Genomic DNA, 13,272 nt, shown 5'->3' on the forward strand with positions numbered 1-13,272 from the left:
GATAACCAGGACAAAGGCCACCTGACTGTCCTCCATGGGCAACATTGCTAGTTCTGTGGGTGAATTCTGTTCTCTCTGAAAGGTGTAGTGCTGAGAGGACCTTATATGTAAATAGATCCTTCCAGAGGTGACTGAGTTAAAGTTGGGTCATTAGGGTTAGTCCTAACCCAGTATGGTAGATATTCTAATCCCAAAAAGGTAGGGGTATGGTGAGATGGGTCAGCAGGTAGAAGTGTTTATTGCACAAGCACAATCCCCAGGACTCACAGTAGAGGCAAATGACGCCCAAAAATTATCCTCTGACCTTCACATGCATTCTGTGTTCATGTGCACCTGCATACAAACATATGCATACATGCACACACATATGCATACACATTTACATATGTACACAAACACACACCAACAAAAATACCAATAAGTTAACACTAAAAATTTTAAAAGTGTGTGGGTTCAACAAGAAGACAGATGATGGGACAAGATACCAAGAGATGTTTGTAAGACAAGGAACACTAAAGATGGTCAGCAACCAGTCAAAATAGGGGGAAAATGTGGGCCAGGGTTTCTATTTGAGTTTGTTTTCATGTGGCTATGAAAAACACCATGACCAAAAGTGTCTTAGGGGAGGAAAGGGTTAATTTCAGTTTACACTTCTAGGTAATAGTTCATAACAAAAGGAAATTATGGTAGGAACTCAAAGCAGGAATCTTGAACTAAAACCATGAAGGTAGCCAGATTATTTGCACACTCCCCATGGCTCCTGTTTGGCCATCTTTCTGATATACCACAGGACCACCTTCTAAGGGATGGCATCACCCACAGTGAGCATGGCTCTCCCACATCAATCAATAATCAAGGCAAGCCCCAGTAGACATGGTCCATGGGTCATGATCTGGGAAACTAGGAAATCCCTCAATTGAGATCCCTGTTTTCCACATGACTCTTGGTTATATCAAGCTGACAAAAAAAATAAATAAATAAAAAATAAAAAATCTAACCAGGACAATCTGCATCACAACCTTCAGCCCACAACTGCCCAGCACTTTGATCTCTACTTTCAGCTTCCTGAAGTCTAAGCAATAAATATCAGTTGTTTTAAAGCATCCAGCCTGTGCTACTTTGCTATAACAGTGTCAAAATACTACTACACCCAGGCACTTAAAGTTAATAATAATAGCAGCCAGAATACTCCTGTGCCGACTCCATAAACAGTAAGAGGATTATTGAGAAAATACCAGCTTAAGTCTATTTGGCTGTTTACAATTCCTGAATTCTTTTTGGTTAATCCCAGCCAGTTGCAATGAAGAGGGATCAAGGTCTGTCCCACTCACAACCAACCTCATTTCTTGCTGTTTATTACACGAAAGCTGATCTCAAATCAGATTCTAGCACACAAGTCAGCACTAGTGACCAGATATATACAAATGGAGACAAACCAACTCTCTATTCTAGGAATTTAATAAGCACCGAATGTAGAGCTTTAACTCAAGGCAAATACTTGACTCTAGAAGGGAATTCGGGGATGTTTCTCAGGTGGGTGGTGGCTTCCATCACTGATGGACTCACATCTGAGCTAACTCTGAGCCAAAAGCTGGACTAGGCTTCCAAGCTGACTCAAGAAGTATATATAGAAACTAGGAAGTTGCTGAAATATCACCTTCTGAGGAAAGGCTTGCCCAGAATTTTATTATCATTTCAAACTTCTAAGGAACAGATAATCTCCATGCACTATAAACTGTTTCTGAACAGTAAAAAGGAAAAAAGCAAAGAAAGAAAGAGAGAAAGAGAGAGATAGAGAGGAAGAGAGAGAGAGAGAAAGGAAGGAAGGAAGGAAGGAAGGAAGGAAGGAAGGAAGGAAGGAAGGAAGGAAGGAAGAACATTTAAAGTATTTACTATGTGAATAATGCTGGTACCACGCCTCACAAAGATAGCAACTACACAAACACTGTTGTTGAACTAATGAATTATGAACACAAATTCCAAAGTGCTCAATAAAAGCAAGTGAATGAAGTTATGTATTAAAGAACCATCCATTATAATCAAGCAAATCCACCCAGAAAATGAAAAAAAAAAAAACCTTTCATATTAAGAAGTCCATTAACAAACTACATCATAAGTAGGCATGTGGTAACCTCAGTACTCACTGAGACACTTGTTAAAATGCTATAGCCATTCCAAATGAAGGATAAAGACACAGAGAATGTTCTTCTTAAAAAGGCAAAGACATTTGAACTAAACAAATGAGTCATATCCTGAGAGTCAAACACTGACTGATTTGTTATTAAAACCAAGAAAAGACATTTTATTATTTAAGTTTGTTATAAGAATATGACCAATTAAAAGAAATGTAATATATTGTTATATATGTATTTGTACACACACAGACACATATATATGTATATAAAATCACTGCCAAGAAGCAATGTTTTTAGATCCATGATTATATACCTAGGAAATCCAGTGGATGACTCAACAGTGATAAGAATATGGGAGCTTAATAGAATGTCCTGATGACATACATGAGGGCAAAACTGTGCAGGTGTCCCATGTACCAGTCACAAGTCCTTACATAACTTAAGGAAAAAAAGATTGCACAGGTTGAATATCACTAATCTAAATATCCTAAATCCCAGATGCCCCCAAACATGAAGCTACTGGAGGAACAGCAGGACATTGAAGACATGGGCAAACTAGGCAGTATGATAAAGCTGTGTTCTGCTCAGGATATATCGCCTCCCCACACCGTATACAATATAGCACAGAAACATAGAGCAGGGATTCACCAACTCTTCTAATGATATAGAAAGAAATAGATAGACTACACGAAGAAACCACCCAATTCACAGCAGTCACTGTAGCAACAGATAGAGGCTCTGGTGTTTTGCATAGACCAAGTGCACATGATGACATAGGGAGACAGAGTGAAGAGCTAGTGGGGGCTTGCAGGACATTCTTCCATTTGACTTCGTATATAGTGCAAACCTCAGAAACACTTGGTAAGTGTGTGGTCTTACCATAGAGTTTGCGAGGTTGTAATTATTTGAGAGAGTGTCCAGACTGCCACTAAATGTACAATCCTCCTATCTCAACCTCCTGAGTGCTGAAATTTCAAGTGTGAATCCCTATGCTTAGCTGCATAACTTTTCAAGTGCTATAGAATATTAGTGTAAGATCTCCTATCCATTCATAAATGTAATCTGTCTGTTTCCTGAGGCATAGAAGCAATGCAGATCATTCTTACATTCTCTAACTACATGTAATATCTCTGGACTTTATAGCAAAGGAGTTCTAACTCACTAGCAACATCTAACTCTCTTTATGATACTTGAGACAAAAAAAGAAGTAAAAATCACAATACAGTACTCATCTATAAATGTCTCAAAAAGTTCTTAGTAAATTTCACCATAAGAGGCAAAAACAGCTTCTGGTTTCTGTCTGCCCCTGGGGCTGATTCTGTTCTACAGTTCTCAATACCCAAATACAACCAGGAGTGGGCTAGTCTTGCAGGAGTGCTGACACACCTGTGAGCACAGGTAACACCAACACCTCCCCTCAAATTCCTGGCCTCAGAGGGACTCACCCAGAGACATCAGGACACAGGAACCAGGGAACAGCCAGAGACAGGATCCTTCCAGGTTCCATCTGCATCCCAGAGCTGACCTTGTGCCACAGCTCTTTATACCCAAATTCCTCCCTGAGAAATCTGGTCTCCCAGGAGTACTGACAAACAGGCCTACAGGAGGGACAAGCCACAGTCAGAGACATCAAGACCAGCTAACATCAGAGATAACCAGATGGCAAGAAGAAAGGACAATAACATAAGCAACAGAAACCAAGACTACTTGGCATCATCAGAATCTAGTTATCCCACCACAGTGAGCCCTGGATACAACACACCAGAAATGCAAGATTCTGATTTAAAATCACATCTCATGACGATGATAGAGGACTTTAAGATAGTCATAAATAACTCCCTTAAAGAAATGCAGAAGAACACAGGTAAACAGGTAAAAGCCCTTAAAAAGAAAATGCAGAAATCCCTTAAAGAATTACAGGAAAACACAACCAAACAGGTGAAAGAATTGAACAAAACCATCCAAGATCTAAAAATGGAAAGAGAAACAATAAACAAATCACAAAGGAACACAACCCTGGAGACAGAAAACCTAAGAAAGAGATCAATAGTCATAGATGCAAGCATCACCAACAGAATACAAGAGATAGAAGAGAGAATCTCAGGTGCAGAAGATACTATAAAAAAAAAACATTGACACAACAGTCAAAGAAAATGCAAAATACAAAAAGCTCCTAACCCAAAGCACCCAGGAAATCCAGGACACAATGAGAAGACCAAACCTACCAATAATAGATATAGAAGAAGGTAAAGATTCCCAACATAAAGGGCCAGTAAATATCTTCAACAAAATTGTAGAAGAAAACTTCCCTAACCTAAAGAAAAAGATGCCCCATAAACATAAAAGAAGCCTACAAAACTCCAAATAGATTGTACCAGAAAAGAAATTCCTCCCATCACATAATAGTCAAAACACCAAATACACAAAACAAACAAAGAATATTAAAAGCAGTAAGGGAAAAAGGTCAAACATATAAAGGCAGACCTATCAGAATTACACCAGACTTCTCACCAGAGAAAGCTATAAGATCCTGGGTAGATGTCATACAGACCCTACAAGAACACAAATGCCAGCCCAGGCTACTATACCCAGCAAAACTCTCAATTACCATAGATGGAGAAACCAAGGTATTCCATGACAAAACCAAATTTATATAATATCTTTCCACAAATCCAGCCCTACAAAGGTAATAGATAGAAAACATCAACACAAGGAGGGAAACTACACCCTAGAAGAAGAAAGAAAGTAATATTTCAACAAACCCAAAAGAAGATAGCCACACAAACATAATTCCACCTCTAACAACAAAAATAACAGGAAGCAACAATCATTTTCCTTAATGTCTCTTAACATCAATGGACTCAATTCTCCAATAAAAAGACATAAACAAACAGACTGGATACATAAACAGGACCGAGCATTTTGCTACATACAGGAAACGAACCTCAGTGTCAAAGACAGATACTACCACAGAGTAAAGGACTAGAAAACAGTTTTTCAAGCAAATGGTCCAAAGAAACAAGCTGGAGTAGCCATTCTAAAATTGGATAAAAGCAACTTTCAACCAAAAATTATCAAAAAAGATAAGGATGGACACTTCATATTCATTAAAGGAAAAAAAATCTACCAAGAAGAACTCTCAATTCTGAACATCTATTGTTTCAAGTACAAGGGCACCCACATTTGTAAAAGAAACTTTTTTTTGAGCTTTAGCTCAAAGCACACATTGCACTTTACACCATAATAATAGGAGACTTCAACACCTCACTCTCACAATGGACAGATCATGTAAACAGAAACTAAACAGAGACACAGGGAAATTCACAGAAGTTATGGACCAAATGGATTTAATAGACATCTATAGAACAATTCATACTAAATCAAAAGAATATATCTTCTTCTCAGAACCTCATGGTACCTTCTCCAAAATTAACCATATAATTGGTCACAAAACAGGCCTCAATAGATACAAGAATATTGAAATAATCCCATGCATCCTATCAGATCACCTTGGACTAAGGCTGGTCTTCAATAACAACAAAAACAACAGAAAGCCCACATAAATATGAAAGCTGAACAATGCCCTACTCAATGATAATTTGGTCAAGGAAGAAATAAAGAAAGAAATTAAAGACTTTTTAGAATTTAATGAAAATGAAGACACAACATACCTAAACTTATGGGACACAATGAAAGCAGTGCTAAGAGGAAAACTCATAGCTCTGAGTGCCTGAAAAAACAAACAAGAAAGATCATAGATTAGCAGCTTAATAGCACACCTAAAACCTCTAGAACAAAAAGAAGTAAGTACACCCAAGAGGAATAAATGGCAGGAAATAATCAAACTCAGGGCTGAAACAAAAAGAACTACACAAAGAATCAACAAAACCAGGAACTGCTTCTTTGAAAAAATCAACAAGATAGATAAACCCTTAGCCAGACTAACCAGAGGGCACAGAGACAGTATCCAAATTAAGAAAATCAGAAATGAAAAGGGAGATTTAATAACAGAAATTGAGGAAGTTCAAAAAATCATCAGATACTACTACAAAAGCCTATACTCAACAAAACTGGAAAATCTGGATGAAATGGACAATTTTCTAGACAGATACTAGGTACCAAAGTTAAATCAGGATCAGATAAGCTGTCTAAACAGTCCCAAAACACCTAAAGAAATAGAAACAGTCATTAATAGTCTCCCAACCAAAAAATTCCCAGGACCATATGGGTTTAGTGCAGAATTCTATCAGACCGTCAAAGAAGACCTAATACCAAAACTCTTCAAACTATTCCACAAAATAGGAACAAAAGGAACACTACCCAATTCATTCTACGTAGTCACAATTATGCTGATACTGAAACCACACAAAGACTCAATAAAGAAGAAGAACTGAGGACCAATTTCCCTTATGAATATTGATGCAAAAATACTCAAAAAATTCTCACAAACCAAATACAAGAACATATCAAAACAATCATCCACCACAATCAAGTAGGCTTCATCCCAGGGTTCAATATATGGAAATCCACCAATGTAATCCACTACATAAACAAACTAAAAGAAAAAAAACACATGATCATTTAATTAGATGCTGAAAATGCATTTGAAAAAATTCAACACCCCTTCCTGTTAAAAGTCTTAGGAAGATCAGGAATTCAAGGTTCATACCTAAACATAGTAAAAGTAATATATAGCAAACCAATAGCCAACATCAAACTAAATTGAGAGAAACTTGAAGCAATTCCACTAAAATCAGGGACTAGAGAAGACTGCCTCCTCTCTCCCTGTCTTTTCAACATAGTATGTGAAGTTCTAGCTAGGGCAATTATACAACAAAAGAAGGTCAAAGGGATACAAATTGGAAAGGAAAAAAATCAAAGTATCACTATTTGCAGATGATACAATGGTATATTTAAGTGATCCCAAGAATTTCACCAGAGAACTCTTAAAGTGATAAACAACTTCAGCAAAGTGACTGGATACAAAATTAACTCAAACAAATCCTCCTCTACTCAAAGAATAAACAGACTGAGAAAGAAATTAGGGAAATAACACCCTTCACAATAGCCACAAATATTACATACCTTGGTTGACTCTAACCAAGCAAATGAAAGATCTATATGATAAGAACTTCAAGTCTCTGAAGAAAGAAATTGAAGAAGACCTCAGAAGTTGGAAAGATCTCCCATGCTCATGGATTGACAGGATTAATATAGTAAAAATGGCCATCTTGCAGAAAACAATCTACAGATTCAATGCAATCCCCATCAAAATTCCAACTCAATTCTTCATAGAGTTAGAAAGAGGAATTTGTAAAGTCATTTGGATTATCAAAAAAACCAAGGATACTGAAAACTATTCTCAACAATAAAAGAACTTCTGGGGGAATCACCATCCTTGACCTCAAGCTGTATTACAGAGCAATAGTGGTAAAAACACACCTATAGTCATTTGATCTTTGACAAAGGAGCTCAAACATTTTTAACAAATGGTGCTATTCAACTGGCGGTTAGCATGTAGAAGAATGCACATCTGTCCATTCTTATCTCCTTGTACAAAGCTCAAGTCCAAGTGGATCAAGGACCTCCACATAAAACCAGACACACTGAAACTTATAGAGGAGCACATGGGCACAGGGGGAAAGTTTCTGAACAGAACACCACTGTTCTAAGATCAACAATCAACTAATGAACTCTCATAAAATTGCAAAGCTTCTGTAAGGCAAAGGACACTGTCAATAGGACAAAATGACAACCAACAGATTGGGAAAAGATCTTTACCAATCCTATATCTGATAGAGGACTAATATGCAATATATACAAACAACTCAAGAATTTAGACTCCAGAGAACCAAATAACCCTATTTAAAATTAGGGAACAGAGCTAAACAACAAATTCTCAACTGAGGAAACTTGAATGGCTGAGAAGCACCTAAAGAAATGTTCAACATCCTTAGTCATCAGGGAAATGCAAATCAAAATAACCCTGAAACTCCACCTCACACCAGTCAGAATGGCTAAGATGAAAAACTCAGATAACAGCAGATGCTGGCGAGGATGTGGAGAAAGAGGAACACTCCTCCATTGCTGGTGGGATTGCAAGCTGGTTCAACCACTCTGGAAATCAGTCTAGCATTTCCTCAGAAAATTTTACATAGTACTACCTGAGGACCCAGCTATACCACTCCTGGGCATATACCCAGAAGATGCTCCAACATGTAATGAAGACACATGCTCCACTATGCTCATAGCAGCCATATTTATAATAGTCAGAAGCTGGAAACAACCCAGATGTCCCTCAACAGAGGAATGGATACAGAAAATGTGACATATTTACACAATGGAATTCTGCTCAGCTGTTAAAAACAATGACTCCATGAAAATCACAGCAAATGGATAGAACTAGAAAATATTATCCTGAATGAGGTAACACAGTCACACACACACACACACACACACACACACACACACAAACGAAACCCACATGGTATTACTCACTGATAAGTAGATATTAGCTCAAAATTTCAGAATACCCCAGATACAATTCACAGACCATATGAAGCTCAAGAAGAAGGAAGACCAAAGTGTGGATGCTTCAGTGCTTCTTAGAAGGGAGAACAAAATACTCACAGGAGGAAATATGGAGACAAAGTGTGGAGAAGAGACTGAAAGAAAAGCCATCCAGAAACTGTCCCACCTGGGGATCCATCCCATATACAGTTGCCAAACCTGGACCTTATTATGGATGCCAATAAGTGCTCGCTGACAGGAGCCTGATGTAGCTGTCTCCTGAGAGGCTCTGCCAGAGCCTGTCAAGTTCAGAGGTGGATGCTTGCAGCAAACCATTGGACTGAATGTGGGGTCCTCAATAGAGGACTTGGAGAAGGGACTGAAGGAGTTGAGTAGGTTTGCAGCCCCATCGGGGGAGCAACAGTGTCAACTGGCTAGATACTCTGGAGCTCCCAGGGACTGGACCACCAACCAAAGAATACACATGGAGGGACCCAGGGGTCCGGCCGCATATGTGGCAGAAGATGTCCTTGTTGGACATCAATGGGAGGAGCAGTCCTTGGGCCTGAGGGGGTTCAATGCCCCAGTGTAGGGGAATGCCAGGGAGGGAAGTCAGGAGTGGGTGCATGGGTGGGGGAGCACCCTCATAAAGGCAGGAGGGGAAATGGGATAGGAGGTTTCCAGAGGGGAGACCTGGAAAGGAGATAACATATGAAATGTAAATAAAGAAAATAGCCAATAAAATTTAAAAAAAGAAAAAAAAAAACAAGAGATGAAAACCAAGAGTCATTGATGATAGAAGAGAGATGTATATGGGTATGCATGTGTATGTATGCATGCAAGTGTGAGTGTGTATGCAGGTATTATGCATGTGTGTTATATGTGTGTATGCATGTGTTTATAGATGTGTGAATGAGTACATATGCATGTATATGTATTTTGTTTGAATGCATGTATTTATGTGTGTATGCATGTATGTGTGTGCATGGTATATGTTATATGTATGCATGCATGTATGTGTGTGCACATGCATGCATGTATATATGTATGTAGTCATGTGTGTTAATATGTATATGTATATATGTGCATATGTATATATGCATGCATCTACATATGAATGTGTGTGTATATGTATGTATTTATGTTTATATCATGTACGTGTGTGTGAGTTTTAACACCTGTATAGCACCAAATATAAGTGGTTTTATGGATGAAAAATGTCAAATTCTCAATAAGTTGGTATTCTTTACAGATTATAGTTTCCCAAAATATCAAAACAAAAAAAGTGAAAAAAAAATCTAAAAATGTGTGGGGTGAAGTTGGCATACCCACGACGCAAAATGCAAAGAGCTGGAGAAAGTCAGTGCATGATCACACAGATGGTGCACAGCAGAGCTGGAGAAAGTCAGTGCATGATCACACAGATGGTGCACAGCAGAGCTGCAGAAAGTCAGTGCATGATCACACAGATGGTGCACAGCAGGCACAGACACACAGCAGGCAGAGACACACAGCAGGCAGAGACACAGCAGCGCAACTCAGCTTGTCACACACACAGCATAGTTCATACTGCAAGCAGATGAGGAGACCTTCAGGAGACAGGCTGCAGTACACAATGACACACTCTTAACAGGACACAGTCATGGTCTGAATGCTGAAGAAAGGCTGGATACAGTGCAGGGACAGAATGCTTGCCCAGCACATGGGAACCCCTGGGTTCGGTCCCCAAGGCTGCAGAAAGTTAAATGAATTCTAAAATTGCTAAAGTAGTTTTCATTGTAGATGGAAGAGAAAAGGATGGGAGGGGACCACAAGGATACATGGAAGTAAACAAACATAATAAGTAAAGTAATATGTTGTAAACCGAGATTCTTGGCAACTTGCCACACTAGAGATTATCTAAAAGGGAAAACTGAGAAGAATAAAAAACTGGGGAAAAAATCACACCAATTAATGTTAATCACTGACACATATAAGCCACAAAGGCAAAGTGGAGAAGAGAGATTAAAGCACACTTACACACTCTTCATAACCTATCCATCAAATTCAAAACAGGAGAACAGAGTATCTTTGACAGGTGCAAACTATATTAAATAGTTTTTCAAAATTCAACCCTGGTTAAAACATTTAGGAGAATGAGTATCTTTCCTTAAAATTATGACAACTTATAATATCTCAGTAAATGGCCAAATGACAGAAGCACTCTCATTAGCAGGGCAGCATTAATACACTCAATATTCCAGTAAAATACATGCAAATAACTAAAGAAAACCAACCCCCACACACACATACAAAAAAATCATGATCAAGTAAGCAATATGAGGAACACTAAGCTATATCCCCAGCCCTAGGATAACAATGTGTAGAACTGAGAATTGTTACCTTAAGTAACAATAAATCTAGACTCAGAAAGATAAATACTGAGTGTTTGTCTCATATGGACCCTAGCTTTTAATTCATATATATGTGCAGTGGAGGATCAACAAAAATAAATATGTACAGGAATGCTACTGCAAGGTCAGTGAGATGGCTCAGGTAAAGGATATTCCTGCCAAACCTGACAATCAATCCACAGAATTCACATGATAGAAGAAGTGAACCAGCTCCTGATGGTTGGCCTCTGACCTCTGGCCTCCAAACTCTGATGTCCGCACAAGCATGTGCGCATGCGCGCACACACACACACACACACACACACACACACACACACACACACACCCCACAAAAATGAATGTTAAAAAAAGAGAATACTGTCCCGGTGTGCAGCGCTGCAGTGGTCCAGGCGGCCGCCTTAGGCTGCCCCTCAGGGCCGGTGGGGCCGGAGCAGCGGGAGCATGGCTCTGAAACTGATCCAGAAGGAACTGATTGACTTACAGAGGGATCCTTCTGCTCAGTGTTCCGCAGGACCTGTGGGTGATGACTTGTTCCACTGGCACGCCACCATCATGGGCCCGAATGACAGCCCTTACCAAGGAGGTGTTTTTTTCCTGACCATCCACTTCCCTACAAATTATCCTTTCAAGCCCCAAAAGGTTGCTTTCACTACCAGAATCTATCACCCTAATATCAACAGCAATGGCAGCATTTGCCTGGACATCCTGAGATCACAGTGGTCCCCAGCATTGACTGTGTCCAAAGTTCTCCTGTCCATCTGCTCTCTGCTCTGGAACCCCAACCCTGATGACCCACTGGTGCCAGAAATAGCCCACACTTACAAGGCCGACAAAGAGAAGTACAACAGACTAGCAAGAGAGTGGACACAGAAATATGCTATGTAAGTGCTCCATGGGAGACCCTGTCCAAGAGAAGCTTACCAGGTAGAGAAGCGATCCTGTGAAGCTTGGAGCTCTTGGCCAAGGCACTCATGGAACATCCTCTGTTCCAACATGTGTTGGAACTCACTTCTCTGGCTGCAGCATGTTGGTGCCACTTTCAGTCACTGAGGCCTTGAGAGTACCACACCTGTAATACCAAATCAGCAACCACTGCTATGATCTACAGTCTTCCTGGCTACACTAGAATCAGTCTGGGCACCAGTCTGTCTGCTTGTCTCTGTGGAACCAAGCCATACATGCCTCCCGTACTTGTCCTCAAACGGTGCCACCATGCACTGTGGCACTGTACAGGGGCCCAGCCTGCCCCCTGACCACATGCCCTTTGCCTTTAGAGCACAGTGCTTTCCCGAGGGCCCAGGCAGAGTGGGCATCTTCATACTTTGTCTGCCACAGAGTCAACCACAGAACTGTATCCTCAGGAGTTCGAGTGCATCCTGGAGGCTCCTGAAAGTCGCCTTTCTCCATAGTGCTATAGCTGCAAACAGCGAGTGAGGAGCATCAGGGCATTTAAAACATGAACACCCCAAAAAGAATGGGATCCTCAGACATGGAGAGATTTGGGTTATGCTTTTGTATGTAATGAGGATTTCCCACTGGAAACTTAACATAAAATTAAAGCATAAGCCATTCACAGACTGGAACACAAGGAAAGAGAGGGACTTTAAATGGAAATAAAATGGAAATTCCTTCAGAAAAAAAAAGAGTATACTATAATGAATTCTGTTACTTTATATACCCATTTTAAAGTAATATGAAGAAACAATAGCTATTCTAAACATAAAAATACTTGATATTGTGATATTGCAATGGGTGGGGTGGCACACACCTTTAATCCCAGGACTGGGAAAGCAGAGGCTGGAAGATCTCTGTGAATCCATAGCCAACCTTGTCTACATATTGAGTTCCAGGCCAGCCAGGGCTTCATAGTGAAACCCTGTATAAAATATAGCAAAATGTTACTTGATATTGCAATTACATAAATTCTTCCAAATGTATAGCTATTTAGAAAGCAGACTGGACTTCCTTATTATGCAAAAACACTGAGTGAAATCCCAGCATCACATGAAAGGCTAGGCACCACCTACTTATAATCTCAACACTCAGGAGGCAGTAGCAAGGATCAAAAGTGAACAGCATCTTCAGCCCTGAGTTGGGGCCATCCTCAGCCCATATAAAACTCCATCTCAAAATGAAATAAAATAGTAAAATAACAGGGTGAATTTAATGGAATCCTTTGAAGATTATAATGTGAGGGAGATGGGGTTATTTTGAAAATCACATAGAGTGATCAA

The 13,272-nt window shown here is 39.6% G+C and overlaps 1 pseudogene; it reads left to right on the forward strand.

Moving 5' to 3' along the window:
• Window positions 1-11,460: 11,460 nt before the first annotated feature.
• On the forward strand, window positions 11,461-11,957 carry LOC116077618 (annotated as a pseudogene).
• Window positions 11,958-13,272: the final 1,315 nt, after the last annotated feature.

This window comes from Mastomys coucha, unplaced genomic scaffold (assembly GCF_008632895.1).
Source record: "Mastomys coucha isolate ucsf_1 unplaced genomic scaffold, UCSF_Mcou_1 pScaffold5, whole genome shotgun sequence".
NCBI lineage: Eukaryota > Metazoa > Chordata > Mammalia > Rodentia > Muridae > Mastomys > Mastomys coucha.